Genomic DNA, 18,720 nt, shown 5'->3' on the forward strand with positions numbered 1-18,720 from the left:
TGAAAACAAATGCTAAAAAGTTTTGCTGCATTATGCACCCTGCACACGACCCCTTATTTACATTGCAAGGTACCTCCGGCAAAATAATCGCGAATAATCTTTGTGCTGTTGCACTGAATAGAACATTCATTGAAAGATTTTCCTCGAGCACGACTGTTGATCTTCCAGAATATATAATCTCATCCAACCTAATAGCTCACCTGGAACCTATCCATTTCTTTTACACTCCCCACCACGGCTTCAGAAATCCATTTTCATGTGCGACCCAGCTCGCTGAGTTCAACCATAACATTCTGCAATTCATGGGCCTTCATTTCAAGATTGATGCAATTTTCTTGGATTACTCAAAAGCATTCGACCGCGTTTCTGACAATCACCTACTTCAAAAACTCGCATCTATCGAAATCCCAAATAGCTTTCTTACCTGGCTTGAACACTTCTTAAGAGGGCGCACACAGTTTACATCTGCAAATAACCATAATTCTTCGTTTAGCAGCGTAACATAGGGTGTGCCACAAGGCGCTGATTTGTGGCCTCTACTTTTCCTCATCTACATCAATGACTTACCTGCTAACATTAGGAATAAATTACGTCGTTTCGCGGATGACTCCGCCACTACAGCTTAACCAGTCACACCTACAAAATAAATTCCGCTCCTAACAATTATACCCTGCCTCACAAATATCTCGACGTTCACATGACATCGACACTATCATGAGCAACTCACATTGACACCATCTCTTCTAATGCTTCATGTACCCTGGGATATTTAAAAGGGAACCTCAAAGCCTCATCAACAGAAATAAAAAAGCTAGCGTATCTAACAATCGTAAGTCCGCAGCTAGAATATGCGTCATCTCTCTGGCACCCTTCCCAATCATATCTTACCTATGACATAGAAGCAATACAAAATTGCGCTGCTCGCTTTATAACTTCCAATTACTCTCGTGAAGCCAGCATAACCGCATTAAAACGTACACTTGAACTACCATCACTTGCTTCCCGCCGGATCATCTCCTGTCTCTGCTTGCTTCCCACCTTTTATTACTATCCACACTCCAGGCATAAGCTTCGAATAAGCTTCGCACAACCTGCGAATAATGAAAGCCTTTATCAGGAAGAATAGAAACAGAAAGTGGACCCCGAAACGCCCAAATGGTGAAACAAGAAATGAAAATAACCTCATACTTTCTGCTGATTCCAGCATAGTGCAGGATGTAGAAGTGATAGGTAGGGTAAAGTGCAGTGATCATATGTTCGTGAGGGCTAGGATTCACCACAATGTGAAGAGAGAAAGAGTTAAATTGGTCAAGAAGAAACAGGTCAACCTAAAGGCAGTATGGGTAAAAGCCGGGCATTTCAGGCTGGTACTTGAGAACAATTATGCTCCCATAGAATAGAGAGATGGTGATGACATAGAGCTAATGAATGGCTTTAGAGGCAGCAATTGAAGTTGGAGGTAAGGCAGCAAGGCAACCAGTAGGCAACCTCTTCCAAGTAACGAAGGACCTAATAAAGAAACGACCGAAAAACGAAAGTGTCCAATTCAAGAGATAAGATATAATTCGAGGAACTTTTAAAACTGATCAACAAGGTGAAAATAAGGGATATTGGAAACTCTAACATGAGAGAGACTGAAGAAGCCCTAAAATATGGACGCAGCCGGAAATCAGTGAGAAAGAAACCTGGCATAAGACAAACCAAGATGTATGCACTGAAAGATAAACAGGGCAATATCATCAGCAATCTTGAAGTTATAGTAAAAGCATCGGAAGAATTCTGTACTTACCGATAGAGTACCCAGAGTAGTCAGGATACTTCAATTAGAAACAGTAATGAACAGGATACAGGAACTCCTCCTATAAGTAGTGACGAGGTCAGAAGGGCCCTGCAAGACATGAAACGAGGAAGACCGGCAGGAGAAGATGGAATAAGAGTCAGTTTAATCAAAGATGCAGGATACATAATGCTTGAAAAACTGGCGGCTCTCTATACAAAGTCTCGATCGGCTACAAGGGTTCCAGAAAACAGGAAGAATGCAAACATTATACTAATCCACAAAAAGGAAGACGTTAAAGAATTGAAGAATTATAGGCTCATTAGCTTACTCCCAGAATTATATAAAATATTTACGAAAATTATCTCCAATAGAATCTGGGCAACACTGGACTTTATTCAACCAAGGGAACAGGCTGGCTTCAGGAAGAGGTACTCTACAATGGATCACATCCATGTGATCAATCAGGTTATGGAGAAATCCGCAAAATACAATGAGCCTCTCTATACGGCTTTCATAGATTACGAATATGCATTTGACTCACTAGAGGTACGAGCAGTCATAGAGGCATTTCGTAAGCAAGAAGTAGAGAAAGCTTACGTAAATATCTTGGAAAATATCCGCAGAGGTTCCACAGCTACCTTAATTCAACACAAGAAAAGCAGGAAGATGCCTTTAAATGAGGGGGTCAGACAGGGAGATACAATCTCTCCACTGCTATTCACTGCATGCTTAGAAGAAGTATTGAAGCTATAAAACTAGGAACGCTTAGGAGTAAAGATCGACGTTGAATATCTCAGCAATTTCTGGTCCGCCGATGACATTTTTCTGTTCAGCAACAATGCAGACGAGTTACAACAAATGATTGAGGAGCTTAACAGAAAGAGTGTAAGAGTTGGGTGGAAGATTAATATGCAGAACACCAAGATAATGATAAATAGCCCTGCAAAGAAACAAGAGTTTATGATCGCCAGTCGGCCTCTAGGGTCTGTGAAGGAGTACGTTTAACTAGGTCAATTAATCACAGGGAACCCTGATCATGAGAAGGAAATTCACAGAAGAATAAAAATGGGTTGGATCGTATACGGCAGACATTGCCAGCTCCTGACTGGAAGCTTACCATTATTTATAATTGACAAGGAAGGTGTACAATCACTGCATTTTACCGGTGCTGACGTGGGCAGATACTTTGAGACTGACAAAGAAGCTTGAGAACAAGGACCGCGCACAGAGCGATGGAACGAAGAATTCTAGCCATAACGTTAAGAGACAGAAAGAGAGTGGTTTGGATCAGAGAGCAAACTGGTATAAACGATATTCTAATTTATATCAAGACGGAAAAAGATGGAGCTGGGCAGGTCATGTAATGCACCGGTTATGTAACCGTTGGACAATTAGGGTTATGGATTGGCTACGAAGACACGGAAAACGCAATCGATAACGACAAAAGACTAGGTGGAGCGATAAAATTAGGAAATTCGCAGGCGCTAGTTGGACTAGGTTGGTGCAGGGCAGGGGAGGTTAGATATCGCAGGGAGAGGTCTTCGTCCTGCAGTGGACATAAAACAGGCTGATTACTCTTATTATTATTATTATTATTATTATTATTATTATTATTATTATTATTATTATTATTATTATTATTATTATTATTATCAGGCACGAATTGTTCAAATACTGTTCCTTGCTCTATTTTTCATTTCTTGTTGATGTTACTTTTCCTAACTTTTTGCACCTTGGTAACTATTGATTTCATGTTAGTATTGTGTTGATATATTGTGTTTATATTATGTTCCTATTTTATGTTTTACTGCACGTCCGTCTGCCGACTTTGCCGGGCCAAGTCCAAAGCCACTAGAGGCTTTGACAGGCCCGTTTCATTGCCCTGTATACGTTATGTACAATAAAAGATTTATTATTATTATTAGTCGGCAGCGATTAAGTTGGCCAACGCTGATACTTTGTATTTCAACAGGCTGTGCCCTGAATGCGGCTCCTGTGATACCCCGGATGCCACTATCACCTTCGTCGAAGCTAACCGTCCTGCCGCTTCTGGCGGCAATCACCAACTTCGTCTGAAAACCTGGTTTCATCGGAAAACTACTTAAGCCAACGGACATCGCGGGATCCTCTGCAGTCGGCAGCGATTAAGTTGCCCAACGCTGATACTTTGTATTTCAACAGGCGGTGCCCTGAATGCGGTTCCCGTGATACCCCGGATGCCACTATCACCTTCGTCGAAGCTAACCGTCCTGCCGCTTCTGGCGGCAATCACCAACTTCGTCTGAAAACCTGGTTTCATCGGAAAACTACTTAAGCCAACGGACATCGCGGGATGCTCTGCAGTCGGCAGCGATTAAGTTGCCCAACGCTGATACTTTGTAGTTCAACAGGTAGCGTGTCTTTTTCGTTGCCTGCATTCTTAATTTGAATTTGCTGCCGTCTGCCCTCTGTGTACGCTCTCTACATGTTACAATGTCTAATGATACTACTGAATGTATTGCTTGCCACAAAGAAGTGCCCGATGATGACAAGTTCATGACCTGTGCGAATTGTGCGCTATCGTACCACTTAGGTCAGACATGTTCCGGAATCGCACCTAGTACCTTCAATACAATGGGCCCAGCCAAAAGAGACGGGTGGGTGTGTAAAACATGCAGAGCAGGAAAAAAACGCGCTGGTGTTTCCGCCTCTCAGGTAGATGCTTCCGAGGCTGATGAAGGTGCAGGCGTGGTTCCACCTTTGCTTTTGGAACTGCTCGAGATAAAAAAGAGTCTAGAATGTCTACCTGAGCTCAACAAAAAGGTTGATTCATTGCTCCTCTTGAAAGCCGAAGTTGTCAGCCTAACGCAGTCATTTCATGAACTCGAGGACTCGGTGTCTTTTCTAGCAAAACAATATGATTCCATTCGTGATGAAATGAAGACCGCCAAGGAACAAGCCACGTCTAGAGATGCGGAGATCAGCGCCCTCCGAGCAACAGTTCAGACACAAGCCGAACAGCTAGAGCGCCTGCAGGTTGACATGAATGAGAGCGAGCAATACAGCCGCAACATGAACTTGGCAATCCATGGTCTCCCAGAAAAAGGGAATGAAAATCTGAAGGAAGTGCTTTCCCATATCGCTGAAAAACTACACCTCCAAAAATTTTCCCTGCTGGAGGTTGAGGCGATTCATCGTCTGCCGGGCAAACGTAACTCTATTCCGAGGGTCCTTGTGCATTTCACTTCAATTGCTGCCAGAAACATTCTGTTCGATGCCCGAGGAAAGCTTCTACAACTCTGCGAAGCTAGCTCGCTTGAAAAGATATTTTTGCTCGAAAACCTGACAAGACTAAACCGTGACCTATTCTGGCGTGCTAGGACTAGAGCAAAGCAAATGGAGTACAAGTTTGCCTGGGTGAAGCGTGGCAAGATTTTTGTGAAAAAGAGTGAAGGATCGTCGCTTCTTCGAATAATCAGACATGCTGACTTGGACAACATTGTTTAGCTATCATGGCCAACACGTGCTACCAGCTTCCACATTTTCAGTCGTTCAAGGACGCTTTTGGTGTGAGCGTTGATAATGATTTCACTATTGTAAATACCAATATCAGAAGCCTTCACAAATACTGGGAAGAATTCAAGCTTGTCGCTACGTCAGGAATAGGATTTGTCGATGTATTCGTGCTGACAGAAATCAACACTTCAGAAACCTGCTTGCGTACATTTTCAGTGCCAGGCTATCAAAGTCGTTTTGTGATGAGGCCTCATCGTCGAGGTGGTAGAATCGCCATCTTTGAAAGCGATAAATCTGATGTTTCATCAATAGACGTGAACTTCGCGCATGCGGAATGTTTAGCGTTGAAGATAACTTGCGGCGCCCGGTGTTTAAGTTTGTTGGCTGTATATCGACCGCCATGTGCTAGTATCACCCGATTTCTGTTAGAACTCGAAGAAATATTGCACCTATGGAATTCCGTGGAAGAAGTATGTTTAGTGGGCGACTTAAACATAAATACATTGTGCCCTAGAATGGGTACAGTTTCCGATTACTTGTCGATTCTGATTACTGTTTCTGATTATTCGTTAAAGTACTGTTCCTTGCTCTTTATTTTTCATTTCTTGTTGATGTTACTTTTCCTAACTTTTTGCACCTTGGTCACTATTGATTTCATGTTAGTATTGTGTTGATATATTGTGTTTATATTATATTCTTATTTTTTGTTTTACTGCACGTCCGTCTGCCGACTTTGCCGGGCCAAGTCCCTCAAGCCACTAGAGGCTTTGACATGCCCGTTTCATTGACCTGTATACGTTATGTGCAATAAAGGATTTGTTATTATTATTATTATTATTATTATTATTATTATTATTATTAGTATTATTATTATTATTATTATTATTATTATTATTAGTCGGCAGCGATACACTGGCCTGTTAAAATGACCGCCTGTACTTCCACAGATCCCCTGCCCCGCTGAAGGTTTTTCCCGCTGGATTGGCAGAGGTGCGCTCATCGACGCCTACCGACACTGCTCAACTGATTTCATCACCCTGATCCGGCTCTTCTGGCAGCGCTGACCTGGCGTTTCAGCATAAAGCGGCCACTCAACCCAGACCGCTTCTCAGCCGTCAGCGATACACTGGCATGTTAAACTGATCGCCTGTACTTCCACAGGTATGTTTTCCTTTGCAATCTTTTGCTTCTCATTGTATGTGAAGTGCTGCCGATTGCCACGCGTTGCTTTCATAACCTGTTGCAATGTCCGCAGACAGCCTTTGTATTGCCTGTCAAAAAAGTCTGCCTAATGATGGGCATATTATGGCGTGTTGTGAATGCATATATTCATATAATCTCGGACAGACTTGCTGGGGCATTGCCCCTAATACATTTAGCACTATGGGACAGGCGAAACGCGAGGGTTGGGTGTGCAAGACGCGCAGAGCGAACAAAAAGCAACATTCTTCATCCCACTCGGATTCAGCGCAGGCGGCAGGCAATAACGACGCTATTTTAGCTCTTCTTGCAGAATCAAGGACGCGAAGAAAAAGCTTAGGAGAACTACCGGCACTGCATTTAAAAGTTGACTCGCTATTGCTTCTGAAATCAGAATTCTTAAAGCTGACGAAGACCGTCTCTGACTTTGAAGACGCTGTCACTTTCTTGTCAAAGCAGTATGAGACCACACGTGAACAGCTCAAGTTGTCTGAAGATGCCGCACGGACCAGAGACGAAGACATTTAGAAGTTAAATGAGACTGTCCGTGTTCAGGCTGAGATTTCGCAACGATTGCAGCATGATCGAAATGAATCTGAACAGCACAGCAGAAAGGCAAATTTCGAAATTCGTGGTTTGCCAGTTGTCGTTAAGGAAGATTTGAAGAAAATACGGCATGATCTTGCTGACAAAATCGATTTACCCGAATTTTCTGTTGATGCGGATAACGTTGCTGTCCACCGACTTTCTGGCAAAACAGACACATTCCCTACAGTCTTGGTTCGTTTCTCAACGGTGAACATGAAAGAAAACTGGATAAATGCTCGTGGAAAACTTTGCCAGCTCTGTGAATCCAAAGTGCTTCCGAAGCTCTACTTTAATGACAATCTAACCAAGGCAAATCGGCATCTGTTCTGGTTTGCCCGGGCCGCAGGTGAGCAGCACAAGTGCAAGTTCGTTTGGGTGAGAGCAGGCAAAATCTTCCCTAAGAAGGACGAAGACTCTCCACTCATTCGCATTACCAATGAAACGAATGTTGAAAAAATCCAATGCATATGCCTCCGTCTATTTTGCTTGATTTTCCGAGCTTCGAGCTTTTAAGGACAGCTTCGGTCCGAATTACGAATTAGACATTACTTTGGTCAATAAATATATTCGCAGCCTACGTAAATACAGAGATGAGTTTAAACATACTGCAGAAGATGCAACGAATTTTGTAGATGTATTTGTGCTAACCGAAATAAATATTCCCGAATCAAGCACGCACTTCTTTGTCATAAAAGGTTACTGTGCAGAATTTATCATTCGTTCACACCATCGAGGAGGTGGGGTTGCAGTATTTGTGAATTAAAAGTACACAGTATCATGCATTGATGTAGATCTTGCTCATGCGGAATACCTGTGTTTAATTGTAAGCTTTTTTCATATAACTCTTACTTTGTTAGACGATGAGCAAAACGTGAACATGGTGAATGCAGGAGCCAACGTTTCGACAAATGGACTTGTCTTCTTCAAGGCGACATATGCTTTCCTCGCCACAGTATTTATAGGTGGGTAATACGACCTAAAGTTGAATACGCATCATCTATATGAGACCCTGTGCATGAAAATCTTGTAACCTCTCTCGAACTTATCGAAAATAACGCGGTTTGCTTCATCTTTTCAAGTTACAACCGTACCGCAAGTATCACAGCCATGAAAACTAACCTTTCCCTTCCACCTTTAATATCTCAGGGGGAAATCAGTCGCCTAACTTTATTCGACAAGGTACATCATCACGTCACGCCACGCGACGATTTCATTTCACCGCCGGAATACATCTCCCGTAGCATTGATCACCGCCGCAAAGTTGGCATCAAAAAATGCAATAATAAAGATTTTTTTTTTTACCTGCCCCAAACATTTGTCAAATAGAACCGCCTCCCTCCCGCTATTGCAGCCATTGAAGTTAGCCAACGATCTCGTGATGCACTAAGAGCCTTTGCTTATTTTGGAAAATGATCAAATTGTGTTTTAAGAAAATTCACTGTGTCATATTGATTCTCTTTGTATTCTATATAACCCCAACGAATCGCTCGCCACTTGAGCGTTCTCCTCGCCTCTTGTGAGCCAATTAGATAAGACAAACGGCTCAGTGTAGGCAATGTTATTCGTTTTTCCAGCAAATAAAAGTGACCTCCTATGAACGAGGAAACCGTTTGATTGGTCTGTTGAGACAACCCTGCGGGTGACTGCCCGATGCTCGCGTCGGCGCTTACGCAAATTTGACGTCAGAAGATTGGAATAATAACATATTGCAATAGTGTTACGTTACAGGGCCCTAGGTTTGTGCATAATTGGAATTTTATTTTACCTTCCGTTCATACCAACTATGGCAAACGAACGGCGCACTTCAACGGAATCCATCTCTGGAATACCGTACCACCGGCAATCAATATCTCTCAATCAAATGGGAAATTCAAGATAGAACTGAAAACTTTCCTCACACGCATGCCATATTCTGCACAATTGTGGTTACTTCTCTTTTTTTTTTGTCCCGCTCCCTATTACACCTGTCTGTCCACCTTTTTTTGATGAAGAATCTCATCAGCGCTTCGTTTTCATTTGGGAATATAGATGCGACTTCATTATATTTTCAGCCTTTTCTCTCATTTATTTTTAGTATCATTACCTATGTAACCATCGGACAACTGCTTAGGAAGTTGAATTGCCTTTGTTTTTTCACTCTGTCTAATTGCGCGTTTTGGTTCCTTTGTTTGATGCCCTTAGTTTCTTTTTGCTTTGCCTGCGATGTATCTTTTTTCGTTCTTTTTCTTTGCTTTGCCTGCATTTTATTTTATTGTTTGTGCTCGCTACAACTGTTTGTTGCTTTAATTAATTTTTCTAAATTCGCTACCATAGAAGATCCCGATTAAGTCTCTGACTATGAGACCTCTTTCTGTATACACACGTTTTCGTAATTCATTTATTGCCTAAATAACGTCACTTCTTACTCTGACTCTGACTCTGGCGACTGGCCACTCGGGGGACTTCGCGTGCATTTGCGGGCTTCGGTCACGTCCGGAAAAACTCATTTATGTAGCGCGTATTGAGCAACAGAAAGCTGTGTCGGGAGTCTTGCATATCGCTGTACAATCTTCTCATTGACACTTTTCACCTAAGTACAATATTTGAGAAGTTGAATAAATAGTTAATTATTTATCTTGTTATGCGGAATGAAACAAAAATGAGGGTATCTTCATGCGACGGCAAATAACATTGCCGCGGTTCTGTCCAGCTACGTGGCATTTCCATGTTTTTACACTCTGGCTAAAATTAGCTGGGACACCCTGTATAAGGCACGCGAGATTGAGCTGCGATAGTCAATTTCCCTTGCGCCAAGTCGCGAAATGCGCCGTTGCTCTTACCCTCGGTGCACAACGCCCTTCGCACCTCTCCCTCCCTCCGGTCTATGCCTTGGAAGACGGCACGGTGCTCTCCGCTTGCTTCTATCGCGCATGACAGATTAAGCCACGATCATCAGCCTCCCTCGCGTGCTTTCCCTCACACATACAGCATACGACTCGCTGCGAAGATGTTATGGCCCTTGGACTTTATACGGCACATTACGGGGACCGCAAAAATGCGCTTGGAGTGTCCATGTAATAGCGAAAAAATTGGGGGAGTGATTGGCTATGGGTGCGGCTAAACGCCTAGGCAGACATCACTTTTTCAGTTGCAAAGGGCATGAATAATCAGTACTAGAAGTGCTTGTGACACGTGTTGCCTCTGTTATATGATGTAGGAGTCTAATAATTGCGATAGAATGCTATAATCAATTATCACTGGATGCGTCCATAATAATATAGGTCGTCTGTTACAATGCAGCAGCGAGGACTATGAGACAAGGTTTCCAGGGCAGCCTCGAGATGCTCAAGAAAGTCTTGTTCCGATGAGCAAGGGGAACGATAAGCGATCCTTACTACTAAACCTACAATGACCTTTATGAACAAAGCCTCGAATATATCATTAATAGCACATGCCCACATAATAGCCTGGTAGGCCTTTTCAGCTTTCGCAAAAGGGCATACGCTTCCACCTCGTGAACGTCAGACAGGAGCTAGTGGCTACAGTTTGTGACCCTGTAAAGCCATTCAAGGAGAGTGTGTTGGGAGGCTAGTTGGTCAGACATTTTTTCTGAACTTAAACTGCCCTAGGGACGAGTCACAGACGTAGAAGATCGGAAGAACACAGACTAAAGACTGGTTTATGTAAATCACACAATGCTGCCTCTTAATGGGATTCATTTGAGGCATGTTTTGCTGAAGGCTAAAATATCATAGGCAAAATTATGTAGTCCAATACACGAGGTAAAGGAATGTAATTTTTTAATAATTGAAAGGGTATCATTATTTTGAATAAGACTGTCTATTTAATCGAAATTGTAAAGCATTATGAGTTTGGGAGGCAGCGCTCAAGCTCAATACTGTTTTGTGTTACACCTCATTTGCTAGGTAAACGTCACACGTGACAAGCAGCAAAAGTAAATTTTCCGCCTTGCGCATGGGCACCTTACCCTGGGATACCCAGGCAAACTTTCAATTGCAATACTAACCCGCAAGTCGAGCCTTCACAAAGAGAGATTTATTCTCAGGACAAAGGTGCTCACTTGTGTAATTTGGGTCATCACCTGGAATGTTGAGGCAACTGGTCAAAACATTCGTCTTTTTAGCGGCACTTAATATTTTATCACGCGGTGTTCTTGTTGAGAAGTTGACCACCAAATTAGGTTTAGCCTTATCCTTGGAGAGCACCAAATGACAAATATTAATGTAATTATCAGAAGGAGACGTCCCCAGACAGAATGCTATTTTATTCATCGCGCATCCAAGTTCCTCATTCGCAATGACAGGAAGGCTGCGACTGCAACGTTCATGCCACTGCTATACTGTTAGAGTTCGGTTAGTGCAGCCGTCACCGATATTTAGTTTTTTGGGTTATTTCTAGTTCTCTATTTGTTGTTGGGAACCCTACACCTTCAGCTCGGCAAGTTCGCGCATCTAGCGGTCAACTTCATTTCTTAAGTGCTCCATGCCTCCGTTCTGAAAATTCAGTGACTCTCGCACCCCACTAATCTAAGCTGGAGCTTCTGTGTTTGACTTTTCCCGTTGCAAAGGCATCGAGCTATCGTGACATCTCAGTAAATACTATCACAATATCTTTTATGATGACAGGCTGTCTATCGCCTAGAGCACGGAAGCCGTCTTGGAAACCGCGAGATGTTTTGTCTACCTTGACCTTAACATGCAAACAGGGACCAGTAATCTTTACTTGTGTGCTATTGTAGGCAGCTACGACAGCACAGGGGACAATAAAAGTTACACACCATAGAGTGTCACTTGAAAGTAGCACACCAACCGCCCCCCCAGTTTAGCTAACGTAAATATACATGCACATGTCACACAAACTTGTTCAATGCAGAGCTGTTTCAAGCCGGGACCATATGCCGTCGTGCCGTTGCCAGACTGGTCTTTGACCGCCGGTCAACCGCACACTCGATGGGACAGATAACTATTGGTTGCAGCTAATATGCACAGATGACAGCAGTGGTGAAGGCGGCAGCTCGCCAGAAGGAATCCTCAGAAGCGTTGCACCATGAATGGCTCTAAGCGGGGTTCGACCACAGCAGAGGCCGTTCTTAAGGCTGTTTGTTGCACAAGGTCAAGCTGTAGAAACCTTGACCCTGCAGGCGGCAGAACATTGCGTTTTAACATATGAAAAGCTGTGTGCTTACATTATGATGTCCTAATTTATTGTTTGTTTTCACGGAACAAAGATGCGATCAGGGGCCTACATTGGGGACAAATAAGAAGTTCATTGAGGAGCCCGATTTTTTTTAGTCATGTAATCAGAAGCCAACAAACACTGACACCAAGGAGAACATAGGGGAAATTACTTGTTGTTAATAAATGAAATAAACAAACGATAAATTATTGGAAATCAATGTCGATTTAAAAACTAATTGCCGCAGGTAGGGAACGATCCCACAACCTTCGTGGACAAATATGACAAGCTGATTTGTTGCGGCTAGGACTGTCACAAGCGGTTGCGATGTTTTTACGAGTATGTTTTCATCTATCATTTTCGCACTGTATGATCCTGAACTGTGGGCTCAAGAATTTAGACATTTAGCACAATGTTTGCTGCAAAGCTCCACGCAGCAAGGTGCGGCAGCACTAGCAATATTTTGCACTTAACTGCTTTGTACTTAAGTAGATACACATAGCTTTATAAATGGCCTGAATAGGAAAAAAAAGTGGGCGCATCCTTCGAACATCATTTACATCAGTGAAAAGCTTTCGTTGATGCTTATTCAATTGTATTCGATTTGTTTGTCTTTGTTTTTCACTTCTATGCAGCTTTGCATTCTTAGCTCAGGAACGCTCCTGTTCCATTTTGATGATGTTAACTATGCGCCTTTCAAACATGGCACGTACCCACAATATAGGCCAGGATCGGGTAGGTGTAGGCATGGTTGCGGGCTTCAGAAAAAGAATGAGCATGAAAATTCGCAATGCTTTTCTATAAAATTATTTCTGGCCAACTGGCTGCTTATGTTGTCGACATCCTGAATTTATTTTAGCCTACGCCACATCTTGCGCACTTGTTCTGCTTGCAGACCAGAAAGCCTACATATGGCACTTACCCATTCTGGGAAATTGATCTAGATTCTTCACATTTGCAGTGGTAGATGTGAAGTGGCTCACATGGGGGCATATTGTGCAAGAAGACCCAATAGGGGACTGTGGTGGGGCGCTAAGCAAAGAAAGCTTTGCCTAAAAAAACTAGGCTATCTTGGTTTTGCCGACAACATGATACTCAGAAAACTAGAAAAAAAAACTGTTGGCTCTGCAGTTTTGTATTTTTTCAGCTGAGAAGCAACACGCAATACCGATCATCGGCGGTTTGTGCAGACGACGCAGTCGAGAAGGATGCGTCTTTCAAGCTCAGACATGTGATGAAACCTCGGAGTGTGCGAAACTGTGCGAACATTACTACCATAGAATATACGTGGAGATACTTATGTTGTTTTAAATTGTAATCACGCATTCACTTATGTATAATCGTCACGCCGTGCGAGAGAGTGTGACCACGAGCCGTAGATAATGAAAACTAATCAGATTTATTGAAGGTTGAAGGTTGAAGGTTTATTTCCGCAACTGGTGTTGCGAGGACAGCCAGGGAAAAGCTGTATAGACAGCTTGAGAGGTCCTGGCTTCCTCTTACAGTGCAGCATTGACGGCGGCGGAGTACAACAAACAAAACGTGAGGAGAAAAACAAAAAAAAGCAAAAAAAACACGTACGTTTGGTACAGAGAATGAGACATGCACGTTCAGTACGCACTACATTGTACTTGTACAGTACAAAACTACACGAACATTTGGGGCAATTCTTTCAGAGAAATATTATATAAATCAATATTCTCGTAGCAGTACAAATGATTCAGAAGTGTCGGTAAGGTATGCTGCAACATTTGTTTGCCATAGTTTGTGCGGCATTTCTTAACATTCCAAGGTTGTGTTGTGCGGGTATCATACACAGTTCTGCTCTGCTCTAACCCAGCAAGTCTAAGCAAGGAGTCATCATTTTTCATCATGGCGAGTTTATATTTATAGCACAGTCTGTAGTTATACATGGACTTCATCTGTATAATGTTGTGTTGATGGAAAAGGCCTGCAGTGTGGAAGAAATACGGCACTTTACATGCAATGCGTATAATACGTTTTTGTAAGACAGTGAGTTTGTTAATGTTACCAGCTGTTGTTGTTGCCCACACCATACATCCGTAGTTGGCTATGGAAGAGAACAAAGAGTGGTAAAGTAACAAGTTAACTGATGTAGGAAAATTAAAGCAATTGCGGCGCATGATACCAACTGTTCTGGAAAGTTTCTGAACTACGTAATTAATATGATCATTCCACGACATATCTGCTGCAAAGTAAACGCCCAGAGTTTTCACAGACTGCACAAATTGTATTCTGGTATTGTTTAATTCAATTAGAGGAGGTTCAAAGTGTTTGTGACGTGGGTGAAACATGACTGCTGCAGTTTTTCTAACGTTAGTTCTTAAGTGATTATCAGTCGCCCAAGTATTTATTTCTTTTAAGGTTTTATTAGCTCGATTTGCGAGATCAGCAGTTGAAGTACCCGAAAAAAACAAGCTGGTGTCATCTGCGTAAATTATGTACTTAGCAGTGCTGTCGATGTGGACAATATCATTGACATAAAGAACAAAAAGAAACGGACCCAAAATGCTCCCTTGCGGAACGCCGGAAGCTACCGCTTTCAACTGGGAGCATTCACCGGCAATACTAACAAACTGAGACCTATGTCGCAAGTATGAGGCAATCAGCGCATGGGCTATGCCTCTAATACCGTAATGATCCAATTTTTTAAGCAGCACAGAGTGATTAACAAGGTCGAACGCCTTTGAAAAATCTAGAAATAATCCTAGTACCATGTTTTTCGATTCAAAATTTTCTAGTATGAATTCTTTTTGAGCAAGGAGAGCTAACTCAGTAGATCTGTTTTTACGAAAGCCATATTGAGCTGAAGTGATAATGTTGTATCTTTCACTAAAACAAGATAGTCGTTTAAGAACAACTTTTTCGAGGCCTTTAGAAAACACAGGTAAGATGGATATCGGGCGATAGTTTCCCATTAAATTTTTGTTCCCTTTTTTATATATTACTATAACTTTTGCCCTTTGCATAAGACGCGGGAAAACGCCGGAAACTAAAGATAAGTTGAAGATATGGGCAAGGCAAGGTGCAAGAATGTCGATAGTAAATTTTATGGGCTGTATCTGGAAACCTGACGCATCTGTAGCTTTACTATTATTGAGTGATAAAAATTCTGTAATTACTTCATTTACTGTAACCGGCATTAGAAATATTGTTTCGCTATTTCGGGCACTCATATTAGACAGATTTACATCGCTGTTTGATGTGTCCGCAAAAGAAAGAAAGTAGTTATTAAAGGCATCTGCCAGGTCAGCACCTTTTAATTCAATCCCTTCATAAATAATTTTTGTCGTCGGTTCGGAAGAATTACCAAAGATAGATTTTAAAACCTTCCAAACTTTTTCGGACTGTCCACCAGTTGAATTGAATCGGTTATAAATATATTGCTTTTTAGTGATGCGAAGTTGCTTTGCTACGAAGTTCCTAAATTTTTTGAACGTTTTCAGCGCTTCAGGACACCTAGTTTTTAAAAACAGTCTGTAAAGTTTATCTCGTTTTCTTATCAATTGCAACATATCTTTGTCGACCCATGGTTTTCTACTTTTCTTTGATTGGGAGAATTTCTTCAGTCGAAAGGAAGCTATATAAATGTCAGTAAATATCTCTAAAATTTTTTTGTATGCTTCATCAGGGTCGGTTTCCTCAAAAACATGTTCCCAGTTAAGAATAGATAAGCGTTCCTTGAACTCGCATAACGTCTGATCATTTATAACTCGATAAAATGACGTTTGGTCCGGTTGTCGTTGGGAATTCGGAGTGAGATTGACAGATATGAAAATTGGCATGTGATCACTCAGAGCATAAGCGATGGTGCCAGATTTCAAGCTATCTGTTTTGAAGTTTGTTATGAAGAGATCTAAAAGTGTTTCTGATTCTGTCGTAATCCGTGTAGGGGACATGATGACATTTTCACAGGAGTGAACGTTAAGTAACGTATTGAACTCGATTGTTGTGTTATTATTGGCCAGCATGTCAATGTTAAAATCGCCACCTAAAATTAACTGATATTGGTTCATGTTAACAAATTCTAGGAATGAATCAAGAAATAAAAAAAGCTCAGCAGAACTGCTACCCGGTGGACGGTAGCAGACACAAAATATCCTTGTGCCAGACTTGACTGCCAAGACTTCATAATGGGGCGTAATACAAGAAAATTCAGGCAGCATTTCCGATTCCATAAGATTCGAAACTAACATTGCAACACCACCTCCCCTTCTTATGGATCGGTTCATATAGAAACACTTATACGTCGGTACAACATAAACGTCACCTTCACAAGTAAACCACGTTTCCGAAAACATAACATTGAAACGAGTTTCCACTTCGCCGAAAAAACAGTCAAGTTCTTCTTGCTTATTTCGGCCAGATCTGAGATTAACGTGAATACAAGAGCAGCAATGAGGATTATCAAGCTTAATAGAACTATGGAGGTCAGAAAGAGGAACTAATTCAGTAAAAAGAGACATTGAAGAAAGAGTGCCGCGTACTACCGCACATTACTGGCCTCACAACTGGTCTAAATCTGCTGCACAACGAATGACAAGCGCAGGATCGTATTGTTTCCTTCTAATGAACACATTTCCATTCCGATGCCAAGCATACTGGTACTCATTTTCACCTGCCCAAGCCTTTGCATAGCGCAACAGCTCACGGCTTTGACGCGTCATGTTTTCAGTGACTGAAACATCCGATTGAGCATCTCTTAAGGCTGTCCGCTTTTGAAACCACATGTCACGAGTTAAGAGCTTTGAAAACCGTACAATAATCCCGGGCACCTTGCCTGGCTTTGAAGGAAGTCTGTGCACAACATCAACGTCGTTCGAAGTGAGCTCTGGTAAATTCACAGATTTTGCTACATCATTTATCTTTTCCATAAGATTCTCATCATTAGTCACAGGTATGCCATGCACCTCAAGATTCAGCTTCCTATTTCGCCACTCAAGATCGTTCACAGTCATTTTAAACGACTCCACATCATCAGCGTCGACTCTGGTCTCAAGGGCACTGACACGTTTCTTTAAGGAACAAATTTCTTTGTCATGTTTCACTTGTTGCTCAAGTATATCATCGTATTTTTTTGACATTAGTTAGATGGATTTCTTCACTTCATTGACTTGGTCAGGCAGGCCAGCAAGAGCATCAAGTTTTTGAACTATGCCGGCTAAACAGCTAGCTAGGTCAGGCTGCGTACTGGGTGCGTCAGAACTTCCTGCGTTTGTTTTACGACAGTCTGGACATCGACACGCTTTGCGACCTTTCTCGCCTTTTCCCCTATATGTTGACGGAGAGACACCAGAACAATTGCCGAGATGGTAGGTGTACTCACATTCGGTGCACTTGATGGCGAGTCCGTCACTTGGCAGCCATTCTTTGCAGGCAGGGCATGTCTCCGGCATATTAGCCTTGGTATAGCTTATGCAACATACAGGTTTAAAATGGGAAATCTTTCTACTAACACTACAACTGAGAGCACGGTAAAAAACAAGACAGCAGCGAGCAACACGGCAGCAGCAGCGGTGGTGAAAGAAAACGGCAAGTAAGAAGGTAGGTTTTTCACCAACCTGTAAGGCGAAAACAAAGCAGATAAGGGGGCGTCCGATCACCACCGTCGCTGCTGCTCGTGTGACCCGTTTACAGCTCGGCCGGCAGAAGAGCGGTGGCGCAAAAGTCTGTGACGTCACACTTGGAGCTGTCCTGAGGCCGGGGCAGCAGGGTTCGTCGTTGAAATCTGCAGATGCAAGTAATTCACGGAAGCTGAGCGTCGGTAGGCACTGGAATGTCCACCTTCAGGACAGAGCAAGGCAGCGCACTATGGCAGCAGGCAGTCAGGGGTAACCAACCTGTAAGGCGAAAACAGCTGGAGTTGTATTCTTCTGAGCCCGATATTGCCTTGACATGCTTAGATCGATACTGAAGCACGCAGACATAGATCATTTTTTTCCTAAATATTTACGGCAAACAATATTAAACTAGCTCACTTCGTCAGCGCCGTTTTGTTATCGACGAATTATTTGTTCTGCTGTGTATTGGAGAGTAAAAGTATTGACGCTGTTGTGGACAGCTTGAATAACAGAATCACCAGGAACTTGTTTCTCCAGATCCCTGTACTCTTTCTTTACAGGCTTTATTAGCATGTCCCCGTCAAGAAGTAGCGTTTACTCATACATTACGGCACGTGACATATGCAGCGAATAATAATTATAACTTGACAAAATAATTAGTTTCACTAATCTAGGCTTCCTTCTCAAGTGCTTTGACTGACGCAGCCTGAACAGAATACGTTCATCATTGCGTCATGCGTAGTCGCACAATAACACACTTACCGTGAAGTCAATTATACCTTTTCAGCTCATTCCATACCTTCTTGCTAGTTCTTACACGCAAAATCCCGCATATCCCCCTAAAGGAATAAATGAATATTTCATTTTGAACTCGGGAATGTGGCCACGCCTCAGGAATGT

The 18,720-nt window shown here is 42.4% G+C and overlaps 2 long non-coding RNA genes across 2 annotated transcripts in view; one reads left to right on the top strand and one right to left on the bottom strand.

Moving 5' to 3' along the window:
* LOC135916369 (uncharacterized) overlaps nt 1–18,720 on the top strand; it is a 98,909-nt gene that overhangs the window by 29,956 nt on the left and 50,233 nt on the right. Inside the window, exons 2-3 of the long non-coding RNA XR_010568907.1 lie at nt 3,753–4,170; nt 6,223–6,436. This is a non-coding gene — a long non-coding RNA (uncharacterized lncRNA). The remainder of the gene's footprint in view (nt 1–3,752; nt 4,171–6,222; nt 6,437–18,720) is intronic.
* On the bottom strand, nt 425–17,727 carry LOC139048413 (uncharacterized). The gene is made up of 3 exons (XR_011507683.1): nt 17,586–17,727; nt 1,790–1,888; nt 425–465 (listed from the first exon to the last, which is right to left on the bottom strand). It is a non-coding gene; the product is annotated as an uncharacterized lncRNA (long non-coding RNA).

The sequence above is a fragment of the Dermacentor albipictus genome, chromosome 8 (assembly GCF_038994185.2).
Source record: "Dermacentor albipictus isolate Rhodes 1998 colony chromosome 8, USDA_Dalb.pri_finalv2, whole genome shotgun sequence".
NCBI lineage: Eukaryota > Metazoa > Arthropoda > Arachnida > Ixodida > Ixodidae > Dermacentor > Dermacentor albipictus.